The following is a 10646-nucleotide window of genomic DNA, read 5'->3' on the forward strand; positions in this document are numbered from 1 at the left end:
GTTCTAATGTTAATTTTCCTCATTGCAGGGGTGGGAGGGATGGCTCATGATGAAAAGCTGCTGTATTCTGCAACTACTTGAGGCTCTGAGCCAGTGAAGGTAGCTGCAGAGAGGGATGATAACCTGGGTTTCCCCAAAGTACCCCTCACGCTCACTTTCAGTCTGAGGCCAAGTGGGTGGGATTCATCTTTTGCAACCATTCTTGCTTGCCATTGCCTGGTGCTTGTGCCTGTGTACTGTTTGGTTCTGTTCTGTGGTGTTCCCCCACTGGCTGAACCCACTGCCTGGGTGCTGTGAATGATACTGGTTCTATTGGGGTAAGTTGCAAGAGTCTCCCTTGGTTTGGTTTGGTTTGGTTTGGTTTGGTTTGGTTTGGTTTGGTTTGGTTTGGGTGGAATGGATGTGATTCTCTGGTGTGATGTTGGTCCCCTTGATTCACTTTGGTTCTGGGGAAGGGATTCTATCCCCCTGCTTCAGTTTCCTTTGAGCTGAAATACTGTCCCTTGCTTCAGTTTGGTTTGAGTGGAATAAATGTGATTCTCTGATGTGAAGTTGGTCCTCATAGGGAACAATGGAGAGTGGCTGGGCAACTTGCTCAGGGGGCACGTGGGTTTTTTGGGGAGGGGATGTCAGTTTAATTCTGTTGGGCTTTGGCAGGGGTGAGCTTGAATTTGGGAGCACAACTTGGCTGTGGCAACCTTGCCCTGTGAGTATGTGCCCCTGGGAAATAACTTGGAAAACTTCTCATCATAGGGAACAGTAGAGAGTGACTTTAGGCAGCTTGTTCAGAGACACTTGGGTAGACGGGGGCTTCAGTTTGGTTCTGTTGGACTTTTTATGTGTGGAGCTTGTATATGTGAGTGTGCCTTTGGCCATGGCAGCCTTGCTCCATGCGTTTCTGCAGTGGGAGTCAGCTTGGACTTTTTCCTCACAATAGGAACAAATGGAGTGGCTGGGAGCACCTTGTTCAGGAGACCACAGAATTGGATCCTGTGGTCCAATCTTCCTGAAACCTGGGGATTTTTTAGAGGACAGTTGGGAGTAGGTCCCCTGCAAATTTGTTGAAATATGGTCAAATATCCCCCACCCTGGCCACCAGATAACCTCAAATTGTGTTTCTCATAGGAAACAATGGCCAAATTGTGAAAAATTTGCTCTGTATTACTGAACTGAACTATTTTATTTATTTATTTATTTCAAATTTCTATTCCGCCCTTCCCACAAGTGGGCTCAGGGTGGATAACAACATATTAAAATACAAAATACAATAAAAACAACATATTAAAATACACATTTAAAACAGGATGGTGGAGAGCCTTCACAGGCTCTCTTTCTTTTCCCCCAGGCCGGCGGAGGCCCAGCCTCAGCCATATGCCTGGTGGAACAACTCTGTCTTGCAGGCCTGGCAGAAGGATAGTAGGTCCTGCCGGGCCCTGATTTCAACAGACAGTGCGTTCCACCAGGTGGGAGCCAGGACTGAAAAGGCTCTAGTCAAGGCTAGGCAGGCCTCCTTAGGGCCAAGGACCACCAACAGCTGTTTGTCCCCTGATCGGAGTGTCCTCTGGGGAATATATGGAGAGAGACGGTCCCGTAGATACAGTGGTCCCAATCTGCACAGGGCCTTATAGGCCAATACCAGAGAATCAATTTGATATTTGGGGCTTTCCTAATTTTTTCTCTAGTTTTTTCTCTTTAAAAAACTGACTTTTTTTTTATTTGTACACCCCTAGTTACAACTCATCTCCAGACTTCAGAAATCCATTCCCCTGGAACAAATGGCAGCTTTGGAGGGTGGACTCTATAGCATTATACCCCATTGAGGTGCCTCACCAAACCCCACCCTCTACCTTAAATCTCCAGTAACTTCTGAATCTGGAGTTAGCAAAACTAATAGTGTACATGGTCCTCCTTTCCTCATTTTATCCTCACAACAACAACCTTGTGAGATAGGTTAAGCTAAAAAATATGTGACTGGGCCAACATTAACAGAATAGTAGAAACTTAAGAATGGCTCTCCCCAAAACTAGGTGTTTTCCAAACAGAGATCGTCTTGTATAGTTTCCCTGTTGCTGCTATGGCTGCTAACTCAGAGCAGAGATTAAAGGGCTTCCACACAGCCAGTTTCCTTGGTAGTTTTTTTTAAAGCAACAATTTAATCTTATTACTATATAATTGAGTAAGAGTATTTTAGACAACTCACTTTATACCCTGGTGCACCACCAGAGGGCACTGCCATGGAGTGAAGCCTAGGCAAGGCACAATGTCCCTCCAGAAAACGTGTCATGGTGGGAAGCCCAGGCCATGAACAAGATGGGAGCAGGTGGCAATGCCCGCCTCCCACCTTCACCCAGCTGATATTAGCAGGTGGCAATGCCCACCCCCTGACTTCATGCAGCCAGTATTAGGAGCAGAGCAGGTGGCAATGTCCACCCCCACCTCAACACAGCTGGCATTAGAAATGGAGCAGGTGGCAATGCCCTCCCCTATCTTAACCCAGTTGGTATTACTGGCAGAACAGGTGGCAATGCCCACACACCCCGCCATCAACCATTTGGGATCAGGAGTGGAGTAGGTGGCAATGCCCACCTCACACCTTCACCTGGCTGGGATCAGGTGCAGAGCAGGAGGCAATGCCCTTCTTCCCTTCACCCAGACGGAATAAGGAGCAGAGCAGGTGGCAATGCCCGCCCTCTTCAACCTACTGGATTAAGCCAATAAGCAGGCGGCAATGTCCACCCTGTCTTCACCCTGTTGGAGTCAGGAGCCAAGCATGCAGCAATGTCTGCCCCACCTTCACCCAGCTGGGATCAGGAGCAGAGCAGGTAGTAAAGCCTGCCGCCCACCTTCACCTGTCAGGATCAGGCATGGAGCAGGAGGCAATGCCTGTTCCTCCCTTCACCCAGCGGGGAGTAGGTGGCAAGCCCCCCCCCTTCACCCAGCTGGGATCAGGCACAGAAAAGGAGGCATGTATCTGACATGTATTAGGCATGGAGCCAATAGCAAAGCCCACCACCTCTTCACATGGCCGAGATCAGATGTGGAGCAGATGACAATGCCCCCTCCTTCATCAGCTGGAATCCGTGATGGAGGAGGAGTGAATGCCTGCCTGCCCACACTCCCCTTTCTAGGGCCCGTTGTATTTTTTCCCCACAGCGGGCTTTGTTGCTAGCAGTATCATATTGATACATTACACTAAAATATGCATTAGGTTTTCTGAGTTCACAGCTTTTGTTTTTTTTTTTAAGTCTCTAGCCCTTTTCATGGAAAAATGTTTCCCAATATATCTCCACAAGGAAAGGGGCTAGAGATCTGACTTTAAAAAAAATGAACACTGGAAATTAAGAGACCCTGAAGAGTAACAGTATATTGACATAACTTAGATTTCAGACTTTTGTGAAAGAAAACTCTCTACAGTAGGGAGAGGATATGGCTACTGTGAGAGAAATGGCTGCTTTATGGGCAGGGCCAGGAAACACAAACTTTTCCACCCACATGACAGCCAGCCAGGCTTTGCTGCAGTCTTGCTCAAAACTTCAGAGCAAAGCAGGTTTCAGAAAGATCAGACAAAATCTGGGGAAACCCCAGGAGGTGAACAAATGCATAGTGATGATTTGGGGAAGCAGGAAAAAAAACCTACATCATCAAGCCTGGGGCAAGTAACTTCTATGGAAACACCCTAGTCTCACCACTACAATACTTTGGCTCTCATAAAATCTAAATGTCAGCCCTTAATAACCCACAAGATTATGAACTCTGGATTTCTAAACTTCTAGTACTCTGTGTAGAGTGCTGTTAGCACGGGCCCCAGGAAGGACTGTAGTATACAGAAGGTCCCCTACTCTGCCCAAAAGTTTTGGCTAGATCATCACATACCCAATAGAATGAGGTACTGGAATGAGCTGTACCATTTCAAAGTGCAGGACAGAAAAGTCACATTTTTATATCTTGCCCCGTCTCCCTGAAAATAAATTCATTTGCATCCTAAGGAGAAACCTTTACATGCTGTGCTTATTTTCCATGTCCGGGAAATTATTAATATTGGAGATCTTTGAAAAAAAATGAATTCCTTCCCTGCAGTCCAGCCGAATCCAGCACTACTGATTTCTACCACTTCATTCTGCTGTATAGACCGGGCCTGAGGAGCAGGAGAAAATTACCTGCCAGAGGCCCTGGACAGCTACTGCCAATCATAGTAGACATTACCTAGCGAGATAGAGGGAGATAAAGAGTGAAGGAAGGTTTTAAGAAGAGAACCTAGGGACATCTGCTGAGTGTGTATCCCTTGAGACTGCATCCATTTTTGCTTTAAAGAAAGAACCTAAGTAATCAATATAGAATGCATTGCCTTTGTAAAGCAGATCGGCTCATGTTTGTTTTATTTTAAATGGATTTAAGTAATAGATTCTAAAACTGTATTCTTTAATAGCAAAAAGCACAAAGAGAGCTCTGGCCTTTAAAGAATCGAACTTTTCAGTTTAGGAAAGAGAAGACTAAAGGGGCATATGATTGAGGTTTATAGAATTACGTTATGGGGTAGAGAGAGTAAAGAGAGAATGTGTTCTCCTGCTAAATACTAGAACTCAGGGGTATCCAATGAAGCTGATGGAAATGGATTCAGGATGGGGAAAACAGAAAATACTTCTTTACACAAGTGTTTAAAATGTGGAATTTGCTACCAGAAAATGTAGTGATAGCCACAGGCATAGCTTTAAAAGGGGATTAGATAGAATCATGGAGGATAGGTCTATCAGTAGGTAATAATAATCATGGTGAAGAAGAGAAGAGTGAATGTTATCCAAATCTTTAAGAAAGGGAAGAAGGATGACCCAGGAAACTACAGGCCGATCAGTCTGACTTCTGTTGCTGGGAAGATATTAGAGCAGATTTTAAAGGGATCGATCTGTAAGCATCTGAAGGACCGCTTAGTGATCCAGGGAAGTCAACATGGTTTTGTCCCCGACAGATTTTGTCAGACCAACCTGGTTTTCTTCTTTGATCGACTGACGAGCTTATTGGATCGTGGGAACTCTGTCGATGTGATTTACATGGATTTCAGTAAAGCTTTTGATAAGGTTCTCCATGACATTCTAATGGGTAAACTGGAAGACTGCGGACTGGACTATAGGACAGTTCAGTGGATAGGGAACTGGTTAGAGGACCACGCCCAAAGAGTGGTGGTCGATGGTGTTTCATAAGATTGGAGGGAGATGTCCAGTGGGATGCCACAGGGATCGGTTTTGGGCCCGGTACTTTTCAATATTTTTAACAATGATCTGGATGAAGGGGTAAATGGGCTACTCATTCAATTTGCCAATGATACCAAATTTGGGAGGAGTGGCAAACACCCAAGAAGACTTAAAATTCAACAAGACCTGAATACTCTGGAGAAGTGGGTGGTTGTGAACAACATAGATAAGTGCACAGTATTACATCTGGGCCACAAAAATATGAAGCACAAATACAGGATGGGGGATACACTTCTGGGTAGTAGTGTATGCGAAAGCACTGCCGGCGCCAGGGTCTCTGGCACCTGCGGCAACCCCCCCCCCCCCCGTGCGCACGCACAGCACACACACGCCACGGACTGCGCGATGACATCATCATGTGATGACATCATCACGCAGCGCAAGCCGGGGCATTCGCTGGCGGATGGCTGGGGTGGCAGGCAGAGGCTGCTCCGCGCTCCGCATGCCGCCCCGGCAGCGGCTCATGGCTGCTGCGCCCGGCTGGGGGCATGTGGCGGCGGTGGCAGCGGCACGGGGCTGGCGGACTGCAGCAGCTGCAGGCCAGCCATGCCAGCTCCGCGGCGCGTGCCTCTGCCCCCGACACCCCCTCCGGCGCCTCTCCAGGGCCCTCGCGCCTGAGGCCACCGCCTACCTGGCCTCTATGGGCGCGCCGGCCCTGTGCGAAAGACATCTTGGAGTAAGAGTGGACTGTAAACTAAATATGAGCAGTTAGTGTGATGCAGTGACAAAAAAGGCAAACTCAGTTTTGGGTTGTATCAAAAGGGCCATTGCATCGAAATCGCAGGAAGTCATAGTCCCTCTCTATACTGCCTTGGTCAGGCTACACCTGGAGTACTGTGTGCAGTTCTGGAGACCTCACTTCAAAAAGGATGTGGACAAAATTGAGAGGGTGCAGAAGAGAGCGACAAGAATGATCAGGAGTCTAGAGACTGAGCCCTACAAGGAAAGGCTGAGGGCTTTGGGAATGTTTAGTTTGGAGGAGACTGAGGGGGGACATGATTGCTTTCTTTAAATATTTGAAAGGTTGTCATTCGGAGGACGGCAAGGAGCTGTTCCAGTTGGCAGCAGAGGATAGGACTTGAAGCAACGGGCTTAAATTACAAGCAGAAAGGAACCAGCTGGATATTAGGAAAAACTTTTCAAGGTCAGAGTAGTTCAAAGGTGGAATCAGCTGCCTAGGGAAGTGGTGAACTCCCCTTCACTGGCAGTTTTCAAGAAAAGTCTGGATAAATATTTGTCAGAGATGCTTTAGGCTCATCCTGCATTGGGCAGGGGGTTGGACTAGAAGGTCTGTATGGCCCCTTCCAACTCTGTGATTCTGTGACTAAAGAGAACCTCCACATTCAGAGGCAGTAAACTTCTGAATGCCAGTACCAGGAGGCAACACAGAAGAAGACCTTGTCCTCTTATGTGGTGTATTGGCCCTCCAGACTAACTGATTGGCCATTATGCGAAACAGGATGCTGGGCTTGATGGACTACTGGTCTGATCCAGTAGGGTTCTTCTTATGTTCATGATTAAGGAAACGTCCTAGTCTCCATCTTTTTAGTTTTATAAACCTTTGTCATATCTTCTCAAATTCAACTTTTAAAAATAATAATAAAGGCCCGAACATTATCCCATCAGTGAAATTATACTTAAATAACTGCCTATTTGCAGCCACTATCCAATATCTACCATCTCAGGCAGATACATCAGTCTGTTATAGGGCTGGTCTAGGAATATAAGAAGAGGCCCTTAAGGCAGCCTGATTGTTCTAGCAAATGGCTAATTTCCAAGAAGAAAACAGGAACATATTTGGAGACTCACCCAAATATAAAAGAGGATCTTGCCACCACTTTTTAGTAACATCCATCTTTGCGTCACCAATTGCGCATATACACAACCAAGGGCCAAAGCAAGCTTGAGAACTGCTTTTCTACTGTAACAATTTTATAGAGAAGCTTTATGTGATATAACTTGCTTCTCTTCTTCTACGATTAAAAACTGCAGCCATGGAAAAAGAGAAGCTATTTTCTCCTTTTGTGACATTATAGTGCTCATGTGACTAAATAAATAAGTTGCAGGAATGCCTACTGATTCTCAGCTACTCTGTTAATCTCTTTTTTTTAAAGATACTGGAAACATAATATTTAATCTTTTTTGCAGAATAGAAATGTATAACTGATAAATAATTTCTCCGTGTTATGTATCATGAAGAGGAGTCCACATAGACAATACAAAAATAACTTGAACTTTATTTTGACCAGAAAGGTACATCAGGAGAAAACCTTGAACTGAAGAGGCTGTTATCAAGAACTAAACCGAACTGGAGAGTTAAACTACTCCTGCTGAGAGGCTGAATTCCAGCTCTTCCTACCATAGTAGACTAAGAGGGCTTAATACACTACAGTCTTCTCTGCTCCCATAGAGTGTCATGCTAAGAATACTTTCCTAGGAGTAAGCCCTATTGAATAAAATGGGACTTGCACCCAAGGAGCCCTAATTAGGATAGTTCACATCCTAATCATATCATCATGAAGATACTAGTGCAATCATACTTTAAATTTATGACATTATTATTTTTTGTTGTGAAAACATTTATCTCCTGCCTTTTCCTATGGCACTGAGCTTTGATAAAGTGACGATATCTCAGTAAACTCAGGCTCATTTGGGGCTGTGTCATGCACTATGCTATCTTGTCTTTGTCTGGGTTTCTGGGCAGCTGCTGGCTCAGTTTGTGCAGCATCACTAGCGATTGCAGAGGAAGGCAGTGACCCAAGTATACGTCTCCTCATCTGGTCCATCTGTTGTCGTAGGACATGGCCACAATCTGGTACAACAATGGCCCTGTAACTAGAATGATGATAGAAGAGATTCATGCTGATCCAGATCCAGAATTTCTGACTTTAGCAGGGTCATCTCAGGCAAACACACATGAGGTCCTTTGGAATCCACCTGCAGCAATGTCACCATAAGTATTCCTTGATCAGTCCAGTCAAATGGCCTAGCAGAGATGCCATTCATTAACAGCTGAACTCCTGCCTGAACATGGTGTGATGGGATGTGTCAGGAGGAAACTTGCAAGACAATGATCCCGATCCCCTTCAATTATCTGTTTTAATGTTTCCTTTTTTGTTCTGACCATTCACCCAGCCTGGTGATTTGTTGCTGGATGGAAGAGTGATGATATGATGGGATAAATCAGGTCACGGTGAAAGAATGTGTGAAATTGCTCTGATAGGAGCCGGGCCCCATTATTCCACATAATAGTGTCTGGCAGGGCTTTTTTCTGGGAAAAGAGGTGGTGGAACTCAGTGGTGGAACTCAGGACCGCACAATGACGTCACTTTGGGTCAGCTGGAACAAGTGGAGGAGTTTTTTAAAGTTTAAATCGCCCTTGGCAAAAATGGTCACATGGCCACCCCCCCCCCCCCGCCCCTTGATCCAGTATCCGCTGGAGCGGTGTGGAGGGCAATCTAAATTCCCCTCTGTCTGGAGATCAGGGGGCGGGGCCACCAGCCATGTGACCTTTTTCAAGAGGTGCCAGAACTCCGTTCCACCGCATTCCAGCTGAAAAAAAGCCCTGGTGTCTGGCAGTCCACGTGCTCTGAAGAGTCAAGGTTAAGATTCAATAATAACATAGAATGTCATTGATGACGCCAGGGCTGGATCTACGGGGGGGCAGGGGGGGTAGTCTGCCCCCGGCGCCACCAGGGAGGGGGTGCCAGGAGCAGCTCCCAGCTGCCGGAGCACGCAGGCGGCAGTGTGGGCAGCCTCGCAGCCCCTGCGCTGCCTTTTGCCTGCCCTGCAGGGTAGGGGGTGCACGGCAAGCCGGCCACCCCCCTGTCCTGTGGGGAGGCAAATGCCGCGGGCAGCCTCACAGCCCCCCACACTGCTTTTTGCTTGCCCTGGAGGGCAGGGGGTGCCCGGCAAGCTGGCCGCCCCCTGTCCTGCGGGGCAGGCAAAAGCAGTGTGGGGGGCTGCAAGGCCGCCCGCATCATTCACCTGCGGGGAGGCGAATGGGGCGGGCAGCTTCTCAGCCCCACACACTACCTCCGTCTGCCCTGCGTGATGACGTCACCAAAGTGACGTCATCATGCAGCGTGGGGAGCGCACACACAAGGCAGTAAGCCAATGGTTGCCCCGGGCGTGGGCAACCCTGGATCCGGCGCTGGATGACGCAGAAATCATATCCACAACCATTTGGAATATCAGTCAACCACTGCTAAGGAAGGTCTGCCCTTAGAATGGTCCAAAAGTCTAAATGAAGCCACAGCCATGGAATTATTGAAAACTCCCACTGCAGCATATGAGGGGCTGCCCTTGAAGATGGGCACTTACTACATCTCCTCTTCAACATCAGTATCCATCTCGGGTTACTGTACACTGCTGCAAGAAAGGGCTTTCATCCACACTAAGTAGAGCCTCCAGTACAAGGTACTTTAGTGGAGTGGGGCAGTGGGTAGCACAATTCTGTTGTTCCAAAGAATGTAGCCCTTGTGCCTTGATAGGTCATGTTGTTTTGAGATAAACGGTATATAAAACCTCATTACAAACTCGGCACTGTACATTTTTAAACTGGTGGGCCTGATGTTCATGAGGTTCCCCGTAGCCTTTATACTGCACTAAAGGAACTTGTCTGGGTCTCTGATTGCCCCACGATAGCTGTTCTGATTGAGGGAGGGGAGCGGACGGTTGTGCTGCATGTTACAAACATTCACCGTCTGCAGATCAAGATTTCTGGTCAGTTGGACCACAGAGCAAAGTAGACTCCTTGCCAAATGAACTTCATGGGCCCTTAAGAGAATGGCATCAGCACTTCCTCTTGTGCATTTTGGAATATGAGTCCTTTGTTTTCCAAACCTCAGCAGTGCCTTATCATGCAAGCCACGGACCAAACAATCATGCAGCATCTTCTCCAGGTCTGGGAAACTACAATACTGCACCACCACATGTCAAAGTTCAGCGATATATGTAGAAACGGTTTCTGTTGAGCTGTGGTGATGTTTCAGAAGGCATTAAGTTGCACTGTCTCAGGGTTGTGGTAAGAAATGCTTTTGGAAGTAAACAGGATATCCCCATAATGAGTGCTAGCAAGTTGAGCTGGTGCTAGGAAAGCCTGGGCTAAGTGATGCTGAGTGAATACAACATGCTTCCTGTCTGACTCTGTAATGCCGTTGGCTGCTAAGTAAAACTTCAGACTCACTCTGAAGTCATTCCCACGCAGCTCAGGACGCTACTTAGACCAAGTTGACAAACTTGTGCTTTCTCTAGCCTGCAACAAACCACCCTGTGTGCCACCGAAAGATCCAATCCATGTTACCAGTACTGTGTATAATGAAGAGGAGACTACACAGGTCCAACAGGAACTTAATTTTAACCACAAAGGTTACATTGGGCAGAAACCTTAAAATGAAT

Source organism: Eublepharis macularius, chromosome 3 (assembly GCF_028583425.1).
Source record: "Eublepharis macularius isolate TG4126 chromosome 3, MPM_Emac_v1.0, whole genome shotgun sequence".
In the NCBI taxonomy this organism is placed as follows: domain Eukaryota; kingdom Metazoa; phylum Chordata; class Lepidosauria; order Squamata; family Eublepharidae; genus Eublepharis; species Eublepharis macularius.